This window comes from Eurosta solidaginis, chromosome 5, assembly GCF_040869045.1.
Source record: "Eurosta solidaginis isolate ZX-2024a chromosome 5, ASM4086904v1, whole genome shotgun sequence".
Classification (NCBI taxonomy): Eukaryota; Metazoa; Arthropoda; class Insecta; order Diptera; family Tephritidae; genus Eurosta; species Eurosta solidaginis.
Genome location: NC_090323.1, coordinates 227850312 through 227874317, shown reverse-complemented (window position 1 = coordinate 227874317; position 24006 = coordinate 227850312). Strand labels below are relative to the sequence as shown.

Sequence of the window (24006 nt, the reverse complement as noted above, 5' to 3'; positions counted from 1 at the left end):
ACCCATATCGTACAAACGCATTCTAGAGTCAACCCTGATCCACCTTTATGGCTATATCCCTAAATGACGTCCACCTATAGAACTATGGCCCACTCCCTCATAAAATACTCTTTAATGACTTTCATTTGATACACATGTCATACAAACACATTCCAGGGTTTCCCTCGGTTCATTTTCCTACATGGCTATTTTCCCTTATGTTGTCACCATAGCTCTCAACTGAGTAATGTTCGGTTACACCCGAACTTAACCTTCCTTACTTGTTCTTCTTCTATTTAGTATGGTAGATGTCATACCTATTTTACAAAGTTTTTTCTAAAGTTATATTTTGCGTCAAAAAACCAATCCAATTACCATGTTTCATCCCTTTTTTCTTATTTGGTATAGAATTATGGCATTTTTTAATTTTTCGAAATTTTCGATATCGAAAGAGTGGATTTCGATATCGGATTTCGCCCATTTTTAATACCATGATAAAGTGAGTTCATATAAGTTCGTGAACTAAGTTTAGTAAAGATATATCGATGTTTGCTCAAGTTATCGTGTTAACGGCCGAGCGGAAGGACAGACAGTCGACTCTGTATAATAACTGGGCGTGGCTTCCACCGATTTCGCCCATTTTCACAGAAACCAGTTATCGGATTGGTGAATTTTTGTTCGGCTTATGGCATTAAAAGTATTCTAGACAAATTAAATGAAAATAGGCGGAGCACGCCCATTTCGAAATTTTCTTTTATTTTTGTTTTTTGTTGCACCATATCATTACTGGAGATTAATGTTGACATAATTTATTTATATACTGTAAAGATATTAATTTTTTGTTAAAATTTGACTTAAATTTTTTTTTTTAAAGTGGGCATGTTCGTCATCCGATTTTGCAAATTTTTATTTAGTAATAGTTGTAACGTTCCTGCCAAATTTCATCATGATATCTTCAACGACTGCTAAGTTACAACTTGCAAAACTTTTAAATTACCTTGTTTTAAAAGTGGGCGGGCTACGCCCAGTGTCCAAAATTTTACTAATTTTCTATTCTGCGTCATAAGGTCAACCCGCCTACCAAGTTTCATCGCTTTATCCGTCCTTGGTAATGAATTATCGCAGTTTTTCGGTTTTTCGAAATTTTAAATATCGAAAAAGTGGGCGTGGTTATAGTCCGATTTCGTTAATTTTAAATAGCGATCTGAGATGAGTGCCCAGGTACGTACATACCAATTCAAATTCATCATCAAGATACCTCAAAATGAACTCAAGTTATCTTGTTTACGGACAGACGGACGGATGAATGGATTTGGCTAAATGAATTTCTATATCTATCTCGATTAGTTTATGCCGTTACAGGGTACCGTTATGCGAACAAAATTAATATACTCTGTGAGATCTGCTCAGCTGTGGTTTGGTAAATATTAGGAGCGATTGCGCGTTTTTCGAGGTGAGGGGGCCAATTCTGATAGCGCCTTTGTTTTAAGCACATCAAAATGCATGAAAATAAGTGTGTCTCGTTACCAGATCTGCCAACTTTTGGTACAGAAAGTTCTGAAAATTTAGAATTCCCTATAAATTTGTTATGACATACTACGCTTTGAGAAAAAAATGTTCCATAACGAGGTGAAAAACTGACGTCAAAAAGCATTTCCCTTGCACGTAAGCTCCATGAGACCAAAATGGCAGCCAAAAATTTTTGTATGATTTTGGACTACAAAACGTATTTGAAAATGAATCTGCCAGATACCCAATTTTACTGCTTGCAGTCTGAAAAGGAGATTGCTAGTTCAAAAAGGTCTTATGCTGTTGTTGTAGCGATAAGAATACTACCCCAAGGCTTTGGGGAGTGTTATCGATGTGATGGTCCTTTGCTGGATACAGATCCGGTACGCTCCGGTAACACATCACCATTAAGGTGCTAGCCTGACCATCTCAGGAACGATTTATATTTCCACATTAAACCTTCAGGCCATCCCTCCCTCCCCACCCCCAAGTTCCATGAGGAGCTTGAGGTCGCCAGAGCTTCGTCTGTTAATGAAACAGGATTCGCCACGGATAGATGAGGTTGACAATTGGGTCTGGAGAAGCTTATTGCGCTATCAACCTGAAAAGGTTGCTCTACACAACCGCTTGAATCTGGCATTTTAATCGCCTCTTACGACAGGCATACCTACCTCGGGCATATTCTAACCCCCTGACCCGCTGGGGGCGAGTCTGAAATTACAGAAGGGTTGGAAGAAACTGATTGAAATTTGAGCTGATATATACACAAACACAAAAGGTCTTCTGCTCTTCCTACGTCGTCATAATAGCGCATCTATATTTTGGCCGGACTTGGCTTCAGCATTATGTTACGAAAAACTTGAATCCAACCAACTTGCCTGAGTTGTGCCCTAATGAAAGCAAAACTTTTGAAAAAAGGGAACCGCCGAAACCCGTTACAGTGGAAATGAGTAGAATGCGGCGAGCGGTGTCGCTAAAAGAGCACAAAACCATTGTACAAAACTTAATGTAGGGTCTCTCCAGAAAAGTCCGGTCATACAGACATCAACGAATTATTTCTTCACCTGTCATTGATATATTTATGTTTGTTTCTTTTTTAATGGTGTCTTCAATTTATACTTATTATTAAGCATTCATGAGCTTAACACTGGCTTATAATAATTGAATAGCAAGATAGCCTAGTGGTTAAAGGCATAATAATTGGATATTCAATTATTATAAGCCGGTGTTAAGCTCACGAATGCTTAATAATATGTCATTGATATAGATGTACTAGCGGGACCCCGGTGTGCTTGGCTACACCAATAGAAATATTGGAAAAATAATAAAATATCATAGAATTTTTCTAATATTTATTTCAATTATTAATCCAAAACATTTGGATACACTACATTTTTCGTTTTTCCATGTGGGATATGAATAAACAAACAATTTGGAATGCCTACTCCGGAACAGGAAACGTATAGCTGTTTGTGCGAAAAGCACGGTTCCTCCAAATTCAATCCGCATACTCGAAGCGTTTGTCCTTGCGCCTTGTTGACTGACATAGCAAATGACAGGCGCACTGGAAATTGCAAACGCTTGAATTCAAATGGCATGTCTGTTGGTATCAGTGGGATTCGCGGTATAAGCACAATTTCACCTTTCGCTTTGCCGGTCAGTGTTGTTGCTTCAATTAAATTCATCATCAACTTTTTTACATTCAGCCTTGTTCCATTACACACTTTTGGTGCATTTAAATTCCGTAATAAAATAACTGATGAGCCGACCTTCAAATTTAAACAATGCGGTGGCATACCAGACGTTTCCAATGAATTCAAAAATTCAACTGGATAATTCACTGCGTCATCTTGATTCATTGCGCTATCCACTGACTTGTATGTTGTCACCACACCTGGCAATTTTTTCAGAATGTGATGATTGATTTCATTGACATGTACATTTTTTAGTGCCAGTATTGCGCGTTCTCTCAACCAATCGTGATTCATGTAATTTTGAACAATATTTGGAAACACTCGTTCAATTAATTCTTCTTTTGATTGGATAATTGTACAAAAATTGGTTGGCAATGTAATCAAACCATTGTTTTGTCGATTGGAATTTTGCCATTTCCGATCTCTAACAATTGCTTCGAGAACTGCTCTGCAGACTGATCATTGCGCAACTGAACACGCATGTTTATGTTCAGTGTTAATTTTTTCACGTATCGCCACAAAAGGGAAGACTTCAAACATGCATTGATCTCATCTGCCGGTGTTGATCGTGGAATAACGGGCAATGTTTGTCGAAAGTCATCTGACAATAAAATTAAAGCACCACCAAAAAGCCTTCGGTTTCCACGTAAATCTTGCATCATTCGATTTAATGCTTCCAATGATTTTTTGTTTGCCATTGTACACTCATCCCATAGAATAACCGCTGCTTGTGGCAAAACTTTTGCCATCGCTGAATTTTTGGATATGGTACAGGTTGGAGTTTCAACCACCTGTATATTCAATGGCAATTTTAATGAGCTGTTCGTCCTCCATCCAATAAAGTTGCAGCAATTCCAGAAGAAGCGAGTGCCAAAGCAATTTTCTGTTGCGATCGAATACTTGCTAAAATCAATGAAATCACAAATGTTTTTCCGGTGCCGCCAGGTGCATCCAAAAAATATAATCCACCACAGAAGCGGGTTTGAGAGGGAGGGGCGACCGCGCTCAACAGTAAGACCGCTCATGCAAATCAGTCCAATGCTCAGAAATATTTGCGCTGTTGATAACATACTGAATCAAACCTTATTTTATTGAATAAAGTTTATTCAGAATCTTCACTCTCACTCTACACATTTTTCACCACCCAGTAGAAGGGCATTTGTCATCTCTGTAGAAACTGCAATGCACATATTCAATTACAGTAGAATCGCGAGAAAGTTAATCGCCAGTGTTCGGACCACTATTTTTCTTTTTTTTTTTTTTGAAGTTCTACCACTTCTACCACGCAAGCTCAAAAAAAGGTGGTAGTTTTTTTCTAGAAGTTTTTTGAAGAAACCTTTGCTTTTCCACAATTTTTTGAGAAGAGAAACGATATTATTTGTAGAAGAATAGTTTTATAAAACTCAAAATAACACCTAGCGATGCTCTGATCACCATTGATTGAAAAAATAATAAGAAGCGACGAGCTATCAAGATCATCAAAGAATATTTTTGCAAGCTGCCAAATCTTCAAGAACAGGTCTGCGATGATACAGATGTAGAAAACGGAAGTACTGTTCCACTCTTAACTCATACTGATCGCGACGCTAATACATTGTTGGTTGATAATAATAATGAGAAAACGTTGCATCCAACATCTATGAATACTGAATCGGGTTCGAATGTACCTATGTATATCTCTTTCACAAAATTCTATTGTTGAAAAATACGACATAGGTAACTTTGTGGGGAAAAAACATTTATTATATGATTATACGAAGTACAACTTACTAAAATATCCTTGGGTACCACCGAAGGACTATATCTTCCCTTTTTCCAGTCATAGTAAAAAAGGAAAAATAGAAAACCGGTACTTTAAACATCATTTTTTAACTGAATATGAGTGGCTTGTTTATTCTGAACAAAAAAAGGATGTTTTTGTAAATATTGTTTCTTATTTGCAAGTGATACTGGTGACTCGAAATTGAATGTTCCTCTCAATGCACTTGTCAAAGTTCCTGTGACATCGTTTGCAAAGTTGTCCGGTAAAGAAGGTGTACTAACCACGCTATTAACAAATATCACTCTAAGTCAGCCCTTTTTAGTCAAGATTTCATAAATACTTATGAAAATCCAGGAAAGGAAATCACTAATTTGCTTTCTCCTCATCGTATGGAACAAGCTGAGAAAAATAGAAGATTGTTTGAGATTATTATAAAAACTATTATTCTTCGTGGGCGACAGAATTTAGCATTAAGAGGCCATAGAGATGACGGTAATTTTAACTTTTCTGAATCAGCAACAAACGAGGGTAATTTTAGGGCAATTTTGAAATTTTTAGTCGCTGCAGGTCATAAAGAGCTTGAAGAACTTTTAAATTCTACACATCCCAGAGCTACTTATATAAGCAACACGACTTAAAACGATCTTATTCAGTGCTGCAAAGATGAAATTCAATCTATTTGGTAGAGAGGGTTAAAAAATCTAGATTTTTTGCAATTATTTTCGATGAAACTACTGATTGTAGTCATACTGAGCAACTCAGCCTGTGTTTGCGGTATTTTTATGATGGCAATATAAGAGAAGATTTTGTAACTTTCCTTGATGCGTACGATTCGATCCGAGAAGAAGATGTTATAAATGGAGAAAAAAAATTGACAGGTGTAGCCTTGGCACACATAGTGATCGATATTTTTAATAATTTAGGACTACCCTTCGAAGATTGCGTTGGCATTGGAACGGGTGGATGTTCTGTAATGACATCAGAAGTTAAGGGAGCTGTGCAGGAACTTCTTAAAATATGTACCAATGCTAATCATTGTCCGTATTTCAACCATTGTCTTAACTCGCTTGCGAAAACGTCGAAAGTTCTTCAAACAAAGGATTGTATTGCGTTCCAAATCAGTCTCCGAAACGTACCATAGTTTTCAAAAAACATCTGCAGGAATCATTAAGTGGACTATGTGAAACGCGCTGGTCTGAAAAACATGATGGTATAATACAGTTTGAAGAAAATATCACAAAAATTATTGCTTCGTTTCAAGAAATTTCTACTTGGCAAGATTCAGCAACAAGTTCTGAGGCCCGTTCTATGTTGAAATCTATTTGCGAGACAGAGTTCGTGATTTCAATGATTTGTTTGAGCAATGTACTTTCTGTTACACGACCACTAAGCTTACTTTTGCAAACACCGTGAATAGATTTGAATCAAGCTTCTGAAGCATTGAGTGACACTTTGCGAACATTAAAAAAGCATAGACTTCAAGCAGGAAGTCATTTTCAGGACTTTACAAAAAAATAATCGCTTTAGCAGATGAGTTGAAGTTTGATATCGTTCTCCCACGAATTGCTAAAAAGCAAATACATCGACGCTGAAGAGTATTATCGAAAAGCAATTTATATACCTTTTCTTGATCATATTATTCTTGATTTACAAGGCAGATTACCTGAAGATACATTGCAATTTTTAATCTTAATTTGCTACTCCGATCGCGAATCATTAAAGATAATACACTGCAAAAGAAGAATTTGTCTAAAGAGCTTGTCCAAGATCTTGGTAAACGATACGCATCTCTTATTGGAGGAAATCAAATTAATCTAGATGGAGAGTACGAAGTGTGGTCAGAACGCTGGTCTGATAAAAAAAAAAAAAATACTCTTATCAAAATTCTGGCCACGCTTCCAGCTAGCAATGCTTGTGCTGAAAGGAGTTTTTCGACACTTCGCCGGGTGAAAACGTGGTTACGGTCCACAATGTCTCAGAACAGACTCTGTGGTCTTGCACTTTTAAATACCCATTTCGATATTGAGATTGATATTGATCATATAATTGAAAGATATGTAAAATAAGGGAAGCATAGAATTAAATTTATTGTGTGAATATGAACTATGCAGAAGATAAAAATGATGTCAAACAAGTACGGAAGGCTAAGTTCGGGTGTAACCGAACATTAGATACTCAGTTGAGAGCTATGGAGACAAAATAAGGGAAAATTACCATGTTGGAAAATGAACCTAGGGTAACCCTGGAATGTGTTTGTATGATATGTGTGGAAGGTATTAAAGAGTATTTTAGGAGGGAGTAAGCCATAGTTCTATAAGTGGACGGCCATTTATGGATATCGCCATAAAGGTGGACCAGGACTGACTCTAGAATTTGTTTGTACGATATGGGTATCAAATGAAAATTGTTAATGAGTATTTTAGTTCTGTAGGTGGACGCTTTTTCGAGATATCGCCATAAAGGTGGACCAGGGATGACTAGAATTTGTTTTTACGATATGGGTATCAAATGAAAGATGTTAACGAGTATTTTAAAAGGGCGTGGGCCTTAGTTCTATAGGTGGACGCCTTTCGAGATATCGCCATAAAAGTGGACCAGGGGTGACTCTAGAATTTGTTTGTACGATATGGGTATCAAATGAAAGGTGTTAATGAGTGTTTTAAAAGGGCGTGGGCCTTAGTTCTATAGGTGGACGCCTTTTCGAGATATCGGCATAAAGGTGGACCACGGGTGACTCTAGAATTTGTTTGTACGATATGGGTATCAAATGAAAGGTGTTAATGAGTGTTTTAAAAGGGAGTGGGCCTTAGTTCTATAGGTGGACGCCTTTTCGAGATATCGCCATAAAGGTGGACCAGGGGTGACTCTGGAATATGTTTGTACGATATGGATATCAAATGAAAGGTGTTAATGAGTATTTTAAAAGGGAGTGGTCCTTAGTTCCATGGGTGGACGCCTTTTCGAGATATCGCCATAAAGTTGGACCAGGGGTGACTCTAGAAATTGTTTGTACGATATGGGTATCAAATGAAAGGTGTTAATGAGTATTTTAAAAGGGAGAGGGCCTCAGTTCTATGGGTGGACGCCTTTTCGGGATATCTCCATAAAGGTGGACCAGGGGTGACTCTAGAATGCATTTGTACAATATGGGTATCAAACAAAAGGTGATAATGAGTATTTTAAAAGGGAGTGGGCCTTAGTTCTATAGATGGACGCCTTTTCGAGATATCGCCATAAAGGTGGACCAGGAGTGACTCTATAATGTGTTTGTACGATATGGGTATCAAATGAAAGGTATTAGTGAGGGTTTTAAAAGGGAGTTTTGGTAGTTGTATATGTGAAGGCGTTTTTGAGATATCGACCAAAATGTGGACCAGGGTGACCAAGACCATCATCTGTCGGGTACCATTAATTTATTTATATATGTAATACCACGGACAGTATTCCTGCCAAGATTCCAAGGGCTTTTGATTCCGCCTTGCTGAACTTTTTCATTTTCTTCTACTTAATATGGTAGGTGTCGCACCCATTTTACAAATCTTTTGTCTAAAGTTATATTTTGCGTCAATAAACCAATCCAATTACCATGTTTCATCCTTTTTTTCGTATTTGGTATAGAATTATGGCATTTTTTTCATTTTTCGTAACTTTCGATATCGAAAAAGTGGGCGTGGTCATAGTCCGATTTCGGCCATTTTTTATACCAATACAAAGTGAGTTCAGATAAGTACGTGAACTGAGTTTAGTAAAGATATATAAATTTTTGCTCAAGTTATCGTGTTAACGGCCGAGCGGAAGGACAGACGGTCGGCTGTGTATAAAAACTGGGCGTGGCTTCAACCGATTTCGCCCTTTTTCACAGAAAACATTTATCGTCCTAGAATCTAAGCCCCTACCAAATTGCACAAGGATTGGTAAATTTTTGTTCGACTTATGGCATTAAAAGTATCCTAGACAAATTAAATGAAAAAGGGCGGAGCCACGCCCATTTTGAAATTTTCTTTTATTTTTGTATTTTGTTGAACCATATCATTATTGGAGTTGATTGTTGACATAATTTACTTATATACTGTAAAGATATTAACTTTTATTTTAAAATTTGACTTAAAAAAAAAAAAATTTTAAAGTGGGCGTGGTCGTTCTCCGATTTTGTTAATTTTTGTTAAGCATACATATAGTAATAGGAGTAATGTTCCTGCCAAATTTCATCGTGATATCTTCAACGACTGCCAAATTACAGCTTGTAAAACTTCTAAATTACCTTCTTGTAAAAGTGGGCGGTGCCACGCCCATTGTCCAAAATTTTACTAATTTTCTATTCTGCGTCATAAGGTTAACTCACCTACCAAATTTCATCGCTTTACCCGTCATTGGTAACGAATTACCGCACTTTTTCGATTTTTCGAAATTTTCGATATCGAAAAAGTGGGCGTGGTTATAGTCCGATATCGTTCATTTTAAATAGGGATCTGAGATGAGTTTCCAGAAACCTGCATACCAAATTTCATCAAGATACCTCAAAATTTACTCAAGTTATCGTGTTAACGGACAGACGGACGGACGGACGGACGGACGGACATGGCTCAATCAAATTTTTTTTTCGATACTGATGATTTTGATATATGGAAGTCTATATCTATCTCGATTCCTTTATACCTGTACAACCAACCGTTATCCAATCAAAGTTAATATACTCTGTGAGCTCTGCTCAACTGAGTATAAAAATTGGATGTACTATTGTTAATTTGAATAACTAAATGAAACCAAATATGCATATGAAATTATTAAACAATGTAAAAAAATACTAATAAATTTACCCCTAAAAAATTACGGTCTGCTATACGTTTCCCTTGTTGTTTTGTCTTGCCTTTTCACGTTTAAAGTATCTTGATGTGAACTTTGTTCAAAACACATCAGCTATTAGGAGAAACAATTACTGACTGATTTTGGTCCTCGAACGTTTACCAACAACATTCAGCATTGTTGGGATGTACCATATACATCCTGCCCAAGGCATCTGTTTGGAAAATACCTGGATGACCATCAACTGGTGTTCCTTGTTTACGCCGTTGAAATTTTTTCGATGCTGCATTCCAGGTGTAATATTGCGGTATATCAACATATATCAAATTTCTGGCAAATGTGTCGATTTCACACAATTGAAAAAAAGCAGTTAAATTAGTTGCTGGTGGTTGTGCTGCTCTCTGCTGTACATTCTCAGTAGTGAAATAAACTAGTTGACCATTTTCCAGATGAACTGCCAATTGGACAACAACATGATGTCTTTCGTGCAGAGGAAACGAAAAGATACGCCAAACTGCGTCATTACTGCTTATGTATCGCCGCATTTGATATTGAGTGATTTCATCATTTCTATTTTCGCCATCTACTCTAAAAACAGCCATATCACATCCTTTATTCACATATTTACAAATGTATTTGATAGACTTTACTGAGTTACAGTACTCAACATTTATTTGAGCTTGAAAAACTTTTGACAGTATCGGTGAATATGGCACGACCCAACGATTGTCAACTTCGATGTCTTGATTGCGCACTCTTATTATCGCCGTTTTACCGTTATTTTCAAATGATCGACGTCGATACAATATGATATCCGTCATTGCCTGTTATTACTTACTTACTTACTTAATTGGCGTTAAAATCGTTTTCCACCTGGTCCTTCCAACGGAGTGGGGGCCGCCCTCTACCTCTGCTTTCATAGGCGGGTTCCGATAGAAACACTTTCTTGGCCGGCACATCATCTTTCATTCGCATAACATGGCTTAGCCAGCGCAGCCGCTGCGTTTTAATTCGCTGGACTATGTTGATGTCTGCGTATAGCTCCTACAGCTCATCATTAAATCTTCTTCGGTACTCGACATCGCCAACGCGTAGAGGTCCATAAATCTTTCGAAGAACTTTTCTCTCGAACACTTCCAAAGCCGCTTCATCTGCTGTTGTCATGGTCCATGCTTTTGCCCCATACAGCAGGACGGGTACGATAAGTGACTTGTAGAGTATGATTTTCGTTCGCCGATAGAGGACCTTACTTTTCATTTGCCTACCTAGTCCAAAGTAGCATTTATTGGCAAGATTGATTCTTCGCTGGATTTTAGTGCTGATGTTGTTGCTAGTGTTGATGCTGGTTCCCAAATAAACGAAGTCTTTTACTATTTCGAAATTATGGCTGCCAACAGTGCGTGGCTGCCAAGGCGCGTATGCGCTGACTCTTTGCTCGATGACAGCAGGTACTTCGTTTTGTCCTCATTTCATTCCATAAATCTTTCGAAGAACTTTTCTCTCGTCGAACACTTCCAAAGCCGCTTCATCTGCTGTTGTCATGGTCCATGCTTCTGCCCCATATAGCAGGACGGGTACGATAAGTGACTTGTAGAGTATGATTTTTGTTCGCCGAGAGAGGACTTTACTCTTCAATTGCCTACCTAGTCCAAAGTAGCATTTATTGGCAAGATTGATTCTTCGCTGGATTTCAGTGCTGATGTTGTTGCTAGTGTTGATGCTGGTTCCCAAATAAACGAAGTCTTTTACTATTTCGAAATTATGGCTGCCAACAGTGCGTGGTTGCCAAGGCGCATATGCGATGACTCTTTGCTCGATGACAGCAGGTACTTCGTTTTGTCCTCATTCGCCATCAAACCCATCCTTACCGCTTCTTTTGCCAGTTTGGAGTAAGCAGAACTAACAGCGCGGGTGTTTAGGCCGATGATATCAATGTCATCAGCATATGCCAGTAACTGCACGCTTTTATAGAATATTGTTCCAGTGCGGTTAAGTTCTGCAGCTAGTATAATTTCCTCCAGCATCAAATTAAAGAAATCGCACGATAGGGGGTCACCCTGTCTGAAACCCTATTTAGTTTCGAACGGCTCGGAGAGGTCCTTCCCAATTCTGACTGAGCTGATGGTGTTGCTCAACGTCATTTTGCACAGCCGTATAAGTTTTGCGGGGAAACCAAATTCAGACATAGCGGCATATAGGCAACTCCTTTTCGTGCTGTCGAAGGCGGCTTTTAAGTCGACGAAGAGGTGATGTGCGTCGATTCTCTTTTCACGGGTTTTTTCCAAGATTTGGTGCATTGTGAAAATCTGGTCGATGTTAGATTTACCAGGTCTGAAGCCGCACTGATAAGGTCCAATCAGCCGGTTCACGGTGGGCTTCAATCTTTCGCACAATACACTTGAAAGGACCTTATATGCGATATTAAGAAGGCTGATTCCACGATAGTTGGTGCATTTTGCAGTAACCCCCTTCTTGTGGACTGGGCAAAGAACACTTAGATTCCAATCGTCGGGCGTGCACTCGTCCGCCCATATTTTGCTAAGAAGCTGTTGCATGCGCCTTACCAACTCCTCGCCGCCGCACTTGAATAGCTCCGCAGGCAATCCATCAGCGCCCACGGCCTTGTTGTTTTTCAATCTGGTTATTGCTATTCTAACTTCGTCATAATCGGGCGGGGGGACATATATTCCATCATCATCGATTGCGGGATCGGTTTCGTCATCTCTGCACGGTGAATCGCTGCTTCCATTTCGGAGAGCAGAGAAGTTTTCCCTCCATAATCTAAGCACTCTCTGGACATCAGTTACAAGGTCGCCATTTTCGTCTCTACAGGAGTTTGCCCCAGTGTTAAAACCTTCCGTCTGTCGCCGTATTTTTTGGTAAAATTTTCGGGCGTTATTCCTGGTGGATAGCAGCTGAAGCTCCTCGAACTCACGCCTTTCTGCTTCTGCTTTTTTCTTCCTGAAAAGGCGTCTCGCTTCCCTTTTCAACTCACGATAGCGTTCACACACTCCTCTTGTTGCGCTCGATTTTAACGTAGCCCCGTAGGCAGCGTCTTTTCTTTCTGTTGCAACGCGGCATTCCTCATCGTACCAGTTGTTTTTTCGTGGCCGCCGGTAACCAATTTTTTCCTCGACGGCAGTACGAAGTGATTTGGAGATATGCTCGCACTGCTCCTGTATTCCTTTAGGATGAGTTGTGCTCTCAGAGAGCAGGTGTGAGAGTCGAGTTGCGAAATCATTGGCAGTCTGTTGTGATTGAAGCTTTTCGCCGTCTAGCTTTCCTTGTGTTTTTTGTTCCTTGGTTTTAACCGCGCTGAGGCGGTGCGTACTTTGGCTGCAACGAGATAATGGTCCGAGTCGATGTTAGGTCCTCGGATCGTGCGCACATCTAAAACACTGGAGGCATGCCGTCCGTCTATCACAACGTGATCGATCTGATTGCGAGTATTTCGATCAGGGGACAGCCATGTAGCTTGATGTATCTTTTTATGCATGAAACTCGTGGTGGATATGACCATGTTTCGAGCACCGGCAAAGTCAATCATCCTCAGTCCGTTAGGAGAAGTTTCATTGTGTAGGTTGAACTTTCCGACTGTAGGGCCAAAAACACCTTCTTTGCCCACCCTGGCGTTGAAGTCGCCAAGCACGACTTTTATATCATGACGGGGGCAGGGCTCGTATGTGCGTTCTAATTGTTCATAAAAAGTGTCTTTCACCTCATCGTCTTTCTCCTCTGTCGGCGCATGGGCGCAGATGAATGATATATTAAAAAATTTTGCTTTTATTCGGATAGCGGCGAACCGCTCGTCCGCAGGCGTGAACACCAGAACTTGGCGACGAAGTCTCTCTCCCACCACGAATCCGACGCCGAAACTGCGCTTATTCGTATGGCCACTCCAGTAGATGTCCCATTTTTTGATCTTCTTTCTTCCTTGCTTCGTCCAACGCATTTATTGGATGGCGGTGATGTCAGATTTTGCTTTGACGAGGACATCAACCAGCCGGGCATCTGCACCAATCCCATTCAGGGAGCGGACGTTCCAGGCGCATGCATTCATTGTCCTTAAAACATTTGTCATGGTCGTCATCGAGAGTGTATATATCCGAGGCTTGTTGGTATTGTTACGAATATTAGCAAAACTAAGGGGTGCTGCCATCTCTAGGCCGATTCTAAGCAGTGACGTGAATTCACATCAATAATTCAATCATTATGTATCTACATAAACAAATCAATAATTGCGTCTACACATATGTGCCATGTACGTATACGAGCAGCGGAGAATCAATGCACAAACACATGCATATATCTGAGATACTCCTGAAAGTATGCAATAAGGGAAGCTATAAAATCGTGCAATTGTAGTTACAGCTGAGAAATTTGAGAGCCAATGGCAGCTGGTAGGTTCTGGAAATGGAAGCGCCTAGAAGATGCGAACGTTGAAATCCGAGAGTATAAAAGGCAGCAAATGTAGAGGCGCTGGAATTCAGTTTGATTTGAGCTATCAAACAGTTTCGATTAAGACGCTATCTAGCGAGCAATAGCAGTATTATTTTAAAAGTTAGTTTCATTTAAGCTATCAGTTTGGTTATTAAGCCAGCTAGTTGCAAAGTATAAGTGTTATTGTGAAGTACTTTAATAAAGGCTATTTTTCCATTATTCAATATTGGAGTTATTTATTCAACAGTTTAGAGATACGAACTTAGCAAAAGGGCAAATAAGAGGATTTGCGGCAAATTCGTTACAATTGGTGTCAGAAGAGGAATTGTTGAATAAATTCTAAAGGATAACAAGGACATGGCAAAGTTCAGTGAATTGAAGATCCAGCAACTGAAGAAAGAGTTGGAGAGCCGTGGATTGAATACAAGCCGCGTTAAACTCGAACTTCAGGCACGGCTACGAGAGGCAATGGAAGCAGAAGGAATTGATGTGGACGAGTATGTCTTTTATCCTGATGGGGACGAGACAACAACAAAAATTGAAGAGAAAAACGAAACATCACAGACTGTTACGAGCACAGACTTGAACATGATATTGGCTGCAATAACTGCTCAAACATCGACAGTGGCATCTCAGCACACACTTTTAACATCCAAGATGGAAGCACAAGAGACGCGTATTTCAGAAATGTCGACACAGATTACATCGACGATTGAGGCACAAGAAACGCGTATGTCAGAAATGTCGACACAGATTACATCCAAGATAGAAACACAATTGGAAGAACAGAAGACATAATTGGCATCTCAACTGGAAGCGCAAGAGGCACGTATATCTGAAATATCGGCACAAATTTCGAAACAGGTATCATCGCAGCTCTTTGTGAAACTGGAAGAGCAGGATGCAAAAATTTTACAACTCGAGGACAAAATTAATGCCGAAATAGAAGCGTTAAAAGGTCGTATGGAGCAGTTACAACTAAACCGCTCAGCTGTTTCAGCAAGCAATCCAAAGGTAAAAACACCATCATTTGACGGTTCTGTTCCTTTCCAGGTCTTCAAGCTACAGTTTGAGAAGAGCGCAGCAGTGAACAACTGGAATGCGGAAGATAAAGTTGCTGCACTGTTCGTGGCATTGAAAGGGCCTGCAGCGGAAATCTTAAAGACGATTCCAGAGTACGAACGGAACAGTTATGAAGCATTGGCTGCTGTAGAACGACGTTATGGAAGCGAGCATAGAAAACAGATACTCCAAATTAAGTTGCAAAACCGTCACCAGAGAGCGAATGAGACTTTGCAGGAGTTTGCCTCGGATGTTGAAAGGTTGGCACATTTGGCAAATGCGGGCGCACCCGTGGAGTACACCGAGAGGGTAAAAATCCAGGGTTTTATGAATGGCATACGGGACGTAGAAACGAAGCGAGCGACATGTGCAAACCCAAAACCCACATTCGCAGAAACGGTATCCCATGCACTGACTCAAGAAACAGCATTGCTTCTGTGTAAGCCAGTTTTCAAAGCACGCCGTGTGGAGGTAGAAAGGCCAGAGTGGGTAGACGCAATATTGGAGGCGCTGAAAGGATCGCAAAAGCGGAGTGAAAAAGTTATCAAATGTTTCAAATGCGGGAAGCCCGGTCACATTGCACGTGATTGCGATCTTGGTCCTGGTAGTTCCAACTTGGGTGGCCTTAAACGCAGAGCTGGAGGAGATGAGCAAGAGCGTGCCAGATGGGAAAATCGAGAGCTAGCTCCAGCTATTGAATTTCCTGTGATATCTGTGTCGCAAATTGGAAGGAAGTCATGCAGTCTTACCGTCAGAGGGAATGTGGATGGTAAGGAGCGTGTACTGACTGTAGATACGGGCGCATCTCATTCCTTGATTCGATCTGATTTAGTCAACAGAAGAGTAAAACCGTTACCTGGAGCAAGGTTGCTTACGGTCACAGGCGAGTATAACCAAGTCCAGGGAGAAATGATATGTGAAGTCCTAATTGGGAAGGTCATGGTTCTACACAAATTCGTTGTGGCGGAGATCGTTGATGAAGTCATATTGGGAGTGGACTTCTTAGTTGACCATGACGTCAGGATCGATATACCAAGAAAGATTATGCGCTATGAGAACCAGGATGTGACACTTAGCTTCAGTTTGGAAGAAGGGTTCAGCAGTAATCGAGTGCTGGTGAAAGAGATTCGACAAAAACCGCAAAAGTCAAAGGCAGCAGATCGGGCAAGGGTTGATGGAAAGAATGTGCCAAACAAATCAAAACCAAAGGTACCTGCGAGAAAAACACTGGCATTGACAAAACCTAATGGACGCACTTAAACGACTGAGAGAATTTTCCAGAAAAAATGCAAGGGTGGTTTCAAGCCAGCGTGCCCTTCTGTTGAGAAACGTCGGAACGATACTGATTATGCGAAGCCAATCTGTCAAGCGCAAGCTCTACGAAGTAGTTCATTGGCCCAGCAACAGAGTGCGAGGGAACGATCCAGGATAATGAGTAGTAAGATGAAACACAGGTACGACAAGGAAAATAATTCGGAAGGTTTCCGGGAGGGAGATTTGGTACTGCTATACAACCCTCACCGGCGGAAAGGTGTTCCATCCAAATATCGGTGCAGTTAGGAAGGCCCGTACAGAGTTGTGAAGACGATCAGTGATGTCAGCTACCGCATACAAGCAATTGAGAAATCACGAAATAGAAGAGTGGTACATTTGGCGATGCTAGCAGCGTTTAGATCGAGAGATTTGTCTGATCGGGACGATCAGACTTAGGTGGAGGGCAGTGTTACGAATATTAGCAAAACTAAGGGGTGCTGCCATCTCTAGGCCGATGCGAAGCAGTGACGTGAATTCACGTCATTAATTCAATCATTATGTATCTACATAAACAAATCAATAATTGCGTCTACACATATGTGCCATGTACGTACACGAGCAGCGGAGAATCAATGTACAAACACAGAATCTGTGATACTCCTGAAAGTATGCAATGAGAGAAGCTATAAAATCGTGCAATTGTAGTTACAGCTGAGAAATTTGAGAGCCAATGGCAACTGGTAGATTCTGGAAATGGAAGCGCCTAGAAGATGCGAACGTTGAAATCCGAGAGTATAAAAGACAGCAAATGTAGAGGCGCTGGAATTCAGTTTGATTTGAGCTATCAATCAGTTTCGATTAAGACGCTATCTAGCGAGCAATAGCAGTATTATTTTGAAAGTTAGTTTCATTTAAGCTATCAGTTTGGTTATTAATCCAGCTAGTTGCAAAGTATAAGTGTTATTGTGAAGTACTTTAATAAAGGCCATTTTCCATTATTCAATAATGCAGTTATTTATTTAACAGTTTAGTGATACGAACTTAGCAAAAGGGCAAATAAGAGGATTTGCAGCAAATTCGTTACAGTATATTTCATTGGATTATTGTTTTACGTGGCAGGTCCCAAGCCCAGCGCACAACCCGCTCAGCGGGGGTGAAAATATTACTTGCACGTTTATATAGCGAGCCGCTTGCTCCAAGGCAGACGCCCGCTTGCAGCCGCACCTAGAGGTGTACAGACGCTGCCGATGAGATCTCCTCGGCTAGCCCTTAAACCGATTATGTCAGATTGGCTTACCCAGGTTGTCGCCTCACATTAGCTCACCGCTAAACGGATACTTGGCCGCAAGCCACCGGCAGTAGTGAGCTGCTTGAACCGCAGTGAGCTGCTTGCCTGTTATGGTATCGGAAATGAATGCTCTTGGATACCGCTTTTAACATTTCCCATCGATCATACATGGTGAATTCATATTTATTTCACCGCATGGACCGTTAATCATGTTTTTTGTTACCACTTCAAATAATTCTGGATCGATGGTTTGATCTGGTATTTCGGCTGATATGACGCTATTAATCTCGTCCGGTGTTATTTTACGTACCAGCCATATCAATATGTGTGCGTGTGGCGAATCCCTTTTTTGCCATTCAATCAAGTACATCCAACACTGTACCTTTCCAAAAACGCTTAATTTCACAATTAAATTCATCAGTGTCTTCAATTTTTGCCGGAATACACGTGCTGTAACATCGCGTCGACCTCTTAGTGACTGACCGTCGAACAAATTATTTTTTATATCGTTGCACATCGCATTACACGTAAAAGTGTTGAAAATATCTGGTCGGCCGTATTTTCGAACATATGACATAGCATCTGGTGCATATTCGTGCATGTGGCGTGGACTCCCAATATAAGAAGCTGGTAATATCGTCAGACGTCCGAACATCGTTCACATTTGCATCATTCGCAATTGCATCTTGCAAATGTATGTACTCTTCAGATCGCAATTTGGTTTGATTGAGTCGTATGAAATTAAGATGTTCAGTTTCAATTTTTGCATACATGTCTACAATGTACTGGTGAAAAAGTTTACCACATCTCAGAATGTAATTTTGTTCTTATGCACGAATCATCAATCTATAAGGATAATAATTCATCGCACTAACTTTCTTTTGACCATCTCGACCTGTAAAAAATATGTTCATTCGATTTTAAATTTTAGTTTTTATTTAATATCTGATTAATATAATTAGTATATTATTTACCGGTTCTTGGATCTATCATTGGTATATTAATGTGATAACCATCGTCACCTTTCCAATGTAGAATTGGATATTGTAATGCGTCGTAACTGCGATGAATGCTCCGAAACACGCTTAATTGTTCATTTCTACGATGAAATGCAATATCGCTGGATTGAAACTGATCGCAAACAATTACATGCTCACCAAAAGGCGTTTTATCCGCTCTAATTATGATTTTGTGATTATCAGATGGCATACGATAGAGAGCGGTTTTGAACAATTTCACCAATTCATTGTTCTGATGAAAAAATCTTTGGAGATCGCAAATAGTCGCTCGTTTTGTATGTGATCCAATTGTGCAACGTTCATCCAACTCACGATTTTCATCTCCGATAAAATATATTTGCAAAAATTGATGGTTAGCGTCAGGAAATGGTAACAATGCACCCGCTCGATGATAAATCTGACCTTGAATCTGTAATATGTAAATAAATAAATAAATTTAAGGCGCGATAACCTCCGAAGAGATCTAAGGCCGAGCTTCTCTTCCAATTTGCGTCGTGCTCCTCTTGATTTTCCCTACAAATTGGCCGGACGGGACCTACATGTTTTATGCCGACTCCGAACGGCATCTGCAAAGCAGATGAGTTTTCACTGAGAGCTTTTCATGGCAGAAATACACCCTGAGCGCTTGCCAAACATTGCCGAGGGGCGACCCCGCTTAGAAAAATTTTCTTCTAATTGAAAAACCTTATTTCTAAAATTTTGATGTTGCTTTGCCCGGGAGTTGAACCCAGGGCATACGGTGTGATAGGCGGAGCACGCTACCATCACACCACGGTATGCAATGTAATTTGATGTTGGATCAGAATCCTTAAAAAACATTGTAGAAACTGTTACTTAGATCTACAGAACAATTAGATATTCCACATGAAGTAATCACCTTAAATGTCGGCATAAAATTGTCCCTTATAATTTTTATAGCACCAAAAGAAGTCATTTGAAATGATGAATTGTATTGTTGTATATGATTCATAAAATGCTTCGACATTGGTGATCCTCCAAAAATCAATGAGTGCAATGGATTAGGTGGAGTTTCAAATGCCGGCAATTTCACTTTGCCATTAGCACAACACATGCCAGCCGTTTCACCCAGAAACTTAGCTGCTTCACAATGTGGACATATCGCACTCACTAATCCAATATATCCATGCATACTGTAATCAATTTGTGGATCGTAATTAAAAGCAGCACGATACATATTTTCTAGAACACGACGTCGTATTTGTCTTGGTCCTGCTGGATTTCTTTGCCGCTGTGGTTCTGCAGATCTATTTCGTGCATATCGTTCACGTCGTATTTCATTTTGTTGTGACAGGTCATCAATACTTTGCGCACTTCTTTGAAGTAACATTCCGTTAGCACTACGCGTACGTCGACCGATATTTTGACATCTGGCTCGAGGCATTTTCCTCAAGAGAAAGGAAAAAAATTCACTAAAACTCCATGTTCAACGCAAGAAATTTAATTTAAGAAAAGCACATTTGCAAACGAAAAATGCGCGGTCGAAATACATCCACACGTATAATGTCCAAAAGACAAAACAAAAATACAAACCGTGCAAAAAATTTGATGAAAAACACAATAAGACACGTGCGCACGATTAGATACAGTTGAAATCACTAAATGGATTCTGTAAAATGAACGAAGAAAGAACATTTGAAAAAATTAATTTGAAGAGAAAAACATGATACATCATTGCCACAATTTTCTACTATGTTTTTGTTAAACGGTAGGACATACTTACAGAAGTAATTCCCAATGTATTATAAATATTGATAGGAATTCAATTGAAAATGAAGAAATACTCAATTATGAATCGAAAACTACATAAATATTGAACACACGTGTTGATTATCCATAGTTCATAACAAAAAGACCAAATGTAATTTTTTTATTCTTAAGGCATCAGAGTAAAAATGTTAGTAAGTGTGTAGGAACAACAATTTTCAGGACGCTGGTGAATATATTCGTTGAACTCGAGGGATTCATGAGTTAGGTTACCAAATAGTAGCGATATTATTGATTCGAAAACAGGTGGGCAAATGTTTCTAATGTTGACTTGATCCGTATTTCGAAGAAACATTGTATATGTAAATCTTATGGCTATCAGATTTGGTAGTCGTAAATTTGCAAGTCGAATGGCAACAGTCAACGATTCTGTATATTCGTTTTCCCAATAAGTGATTTCTCATCGTGAAAGAAGATTGAACACGTTGCGTCGAACCGTTGTTTGTTGGGACAGTTGTGTAATGAAGAGATATTGTAAATTTTCAGTGAGGAAGCGACTATTTGAAAAGAACCAGTTGAAATTTGCGGAATGTCGGGTTTTGATTTCAAGAAATCTAAAATATTGACCGAAATAATGCATCAGCGCTTCGTCGTAAAAAATGCGATAAACTCGATACTCTTGAATTCTTGTTGCCAAAATCCCAGCCAAAAATGAATTTGCCGATGCGAAATGTATGACATCTTCATCAGAATGCAGTCGGTCAGCAATTTTCAAGATTATTTCAACTGTATTCATGGTTGTTTCTGAAGAAAAGCAACACTATTCTATTACAATGTTGTTTCTTTGACACAACAAAATCACAATTAATAAATTTAGTGGGACATTACTCACCAAATTGAAGCACAACATATACCGAATTTACTTAAATGCAGTTCATTTATTTTTTTTTTACAGTTTTTATGAAAAAAAAAAAAAAAAAAACAAAACAAAACAAATTACTTCTTTTTCCGTTTGATTTTCACTTGAGAAATGCCGAACGTCAAATTATAATTCTAGAAACGTCAATTCCATTGAATAATGCAAAATGGAAATAAGCACAACCTATTCCGGTCTCAAGTTATAAAGTAACACCAAAAATGTGCACTTATTTTTATATATGGGGTATTCCATCCCATTTCGACCAATTTTGAACCCGACCCCTTTAGAATTGGCTGAAAGTTTTTAAGTTTTTCTTCTTTTTCTATCTTACGAAAGACGTTTTTCAGAATTATTTCAAATTTTTTCATCCAACTCAAAAAAAGTTATGAATTTAAAAAAAAAACACCGTTTTTGTTTTCAAAATGCTATAACTTTTTCAAAAATTTACTGTTTGTGATCTTTTTTTTTTTTAAATTGGCTTTTAAATGTACTTTTCGAAAAAAAAATACAAACAAATTTTTAAATTTTTTTTTAATTTTTCAGTTTTTCGAGATTTTTCGAAATTCGCCATTTTTTTTTCTCATAAAAAACTTCAATAATTCTGCAATCATCCCCACTAATCCCGGAGTGGGCCGAATTTTTTTTATATTTTTTTATTTAATTATCGTAAGAGGCGACTAAAATACCAGATTCAAGGGGTTGTGTAGCGCAACCTTTTCAGGTTGCCAGCGCAATATATAGCTTCTCCAAACCGAATTGTCAACTTGACCTTCGAGCCCGTTTCACTAACAGACGAGGCTGTGGCGACCCCAAGCTCCTCATGGAACTTGGGGGTGGGGAGGGAGGGATGGCCTGAAGGTTTAATGTGGCCATATAAATCGTTCCCAAAATGGTCGGGCTAGCACCTTAGCTGTGTTACCGGAGCGTACCGGATCTGTATCTGGCAAAGGACCATCACATCGATAACACTCCCCGAAGCCTTCGGGGAGCAAGCTTATCGCTACAGTAACAACAACAACAAGCTTTTCTTGACATAACGTCTGCATAGAGTGCAAACCTGCTAAGTACCATTTCTTCCATGTAGTTTCATAGAGCAGGAGCTAATGCATCAACCTGGCATAACAGTAACATCAAATATTGGGTACGCACAAAGTAAATCCAGTTCACTTCTTATTCTTTCAATGAAAATTTCAAATAGTTTTTTGCTTACCATGAAAACGTCGTCCGATTTGCACTCTAAGCCGACGATAAGCACATAGGAAATGTAGGTATAATGTTTATAAAAACGTTTATTTATTTTGAGTATCTTACGAAGACTAACTTACTTAATGCTAACATAACTTAATTCTAGCCCTAACTTTCCCGTTCGCGCTACCGCGATTATAGTTGTTATCGCTGTCGGCTGCGCTGGCTTGCCTGTATCGTTGCGCTGACCAGACTCTTAAATCAGCAAAAACGGATTGCCACACAAATCGTGGGAATCTAAGCGGTTGTTTTGTACATAGCTTCTACTAATAACTCACCTGCTAATTGCGTATTTAACGATAACTCTTCCCCCACCAAGTGAGGGCCGTCCTCGGTTCTTCCCAATGCCTTATCTATTGCCATATTTAGGCTTCCGAAAATTACATAACACCACCACTCTGCTAAACGCCATCAACACAGATAAATTGAGGACTGAATCAAAACCCCCCAGCGGGTTAGGGGTTAGAATATATCCGCGGTAGGTATGCCTGTCGTAAGAGGCGACTAAAATACCGGATTCAAGGGGTTTGTGTAGCGCAGCCCTTTCAGGTTCCAGCACAATACATAGCTTCTCCAAACCCAATTGTCACCCTCACCTATCCGTGGCGTATCCTGTGAGATGGTGGGGATCTGCATCCGGCAAAGGACCATCCATTCGATAACACTCCCCAACGCCTTCGGGGAGTATCCTTATCGCTATAACAGCAACAACAACTGAAACAAAGCGTCGATTCGTAGGTGCTTGCACCCCCCCTCCCCTCCCTATAAGGAGGGGAGCCTCCTCGTGGTGGCACCTGGTAACGCCTTTTAGGCGGCTAATTCGAGCGGCGACCTTTTTACTCTCCTCCCGTTTCTGACCTTTCTCCCTTCCTTTTCCCACCTACCGTCAGTCCGAAATCCCTTGATATCAGGGCTGGATCAAGGTGCCATACGACCCGTGCCGAGGATCAGCCTGGCTGGGGCCCTGTCCAAATAGCCCAGTCGTTAACGGAGTACATCGAACACCGGGCGACCTTCGATGTTATTTTAGCCTTACCCGGACAACGCGGATCTCTGTCCGGGTGGACCTTCCCTGTCTCCGCTACTCGTGGGAATCGTTATGGAGTATTTTTCAAAAAAATTTAACACAAACCAGGAGATAGGCTCTCCAAAAAAGCCGACAGGAGCCAGCTCCGCTAAAGAGGTCACGGTTCAACCGGGTCTTTGTATTTGTGAGGGGGTAATTCCCGCACAAAACCTCAAGAGAGCCGAGAGCACATCCGGCTCTCGTAGTCCAAAGGCCAGTATCTCACACAGAGGCACTGGGC

The 24006-nt window shown here is 39.9% G+C and overlaps 1 protein-coding gene and 1 pseudogene across 1 annotated transcript in view; one reads left to right on the top strand and one right to left on the bottom strand.

The window, feature by feature from the left end:
- Bulli (regulator of MON1-CCZ1 complex protein bulli) overlaps positions 1-24006 on the top strand; it is a 144887-nt gene that overhangs the window by 102224 nt on the left and 18657 nt on the right. The window lies entirely within an intron of this gene.
- On the bottom strand, positions 13022-23062 carry LOC137252996 (craniofacial development protein 2-like; annotated as a pseudogene).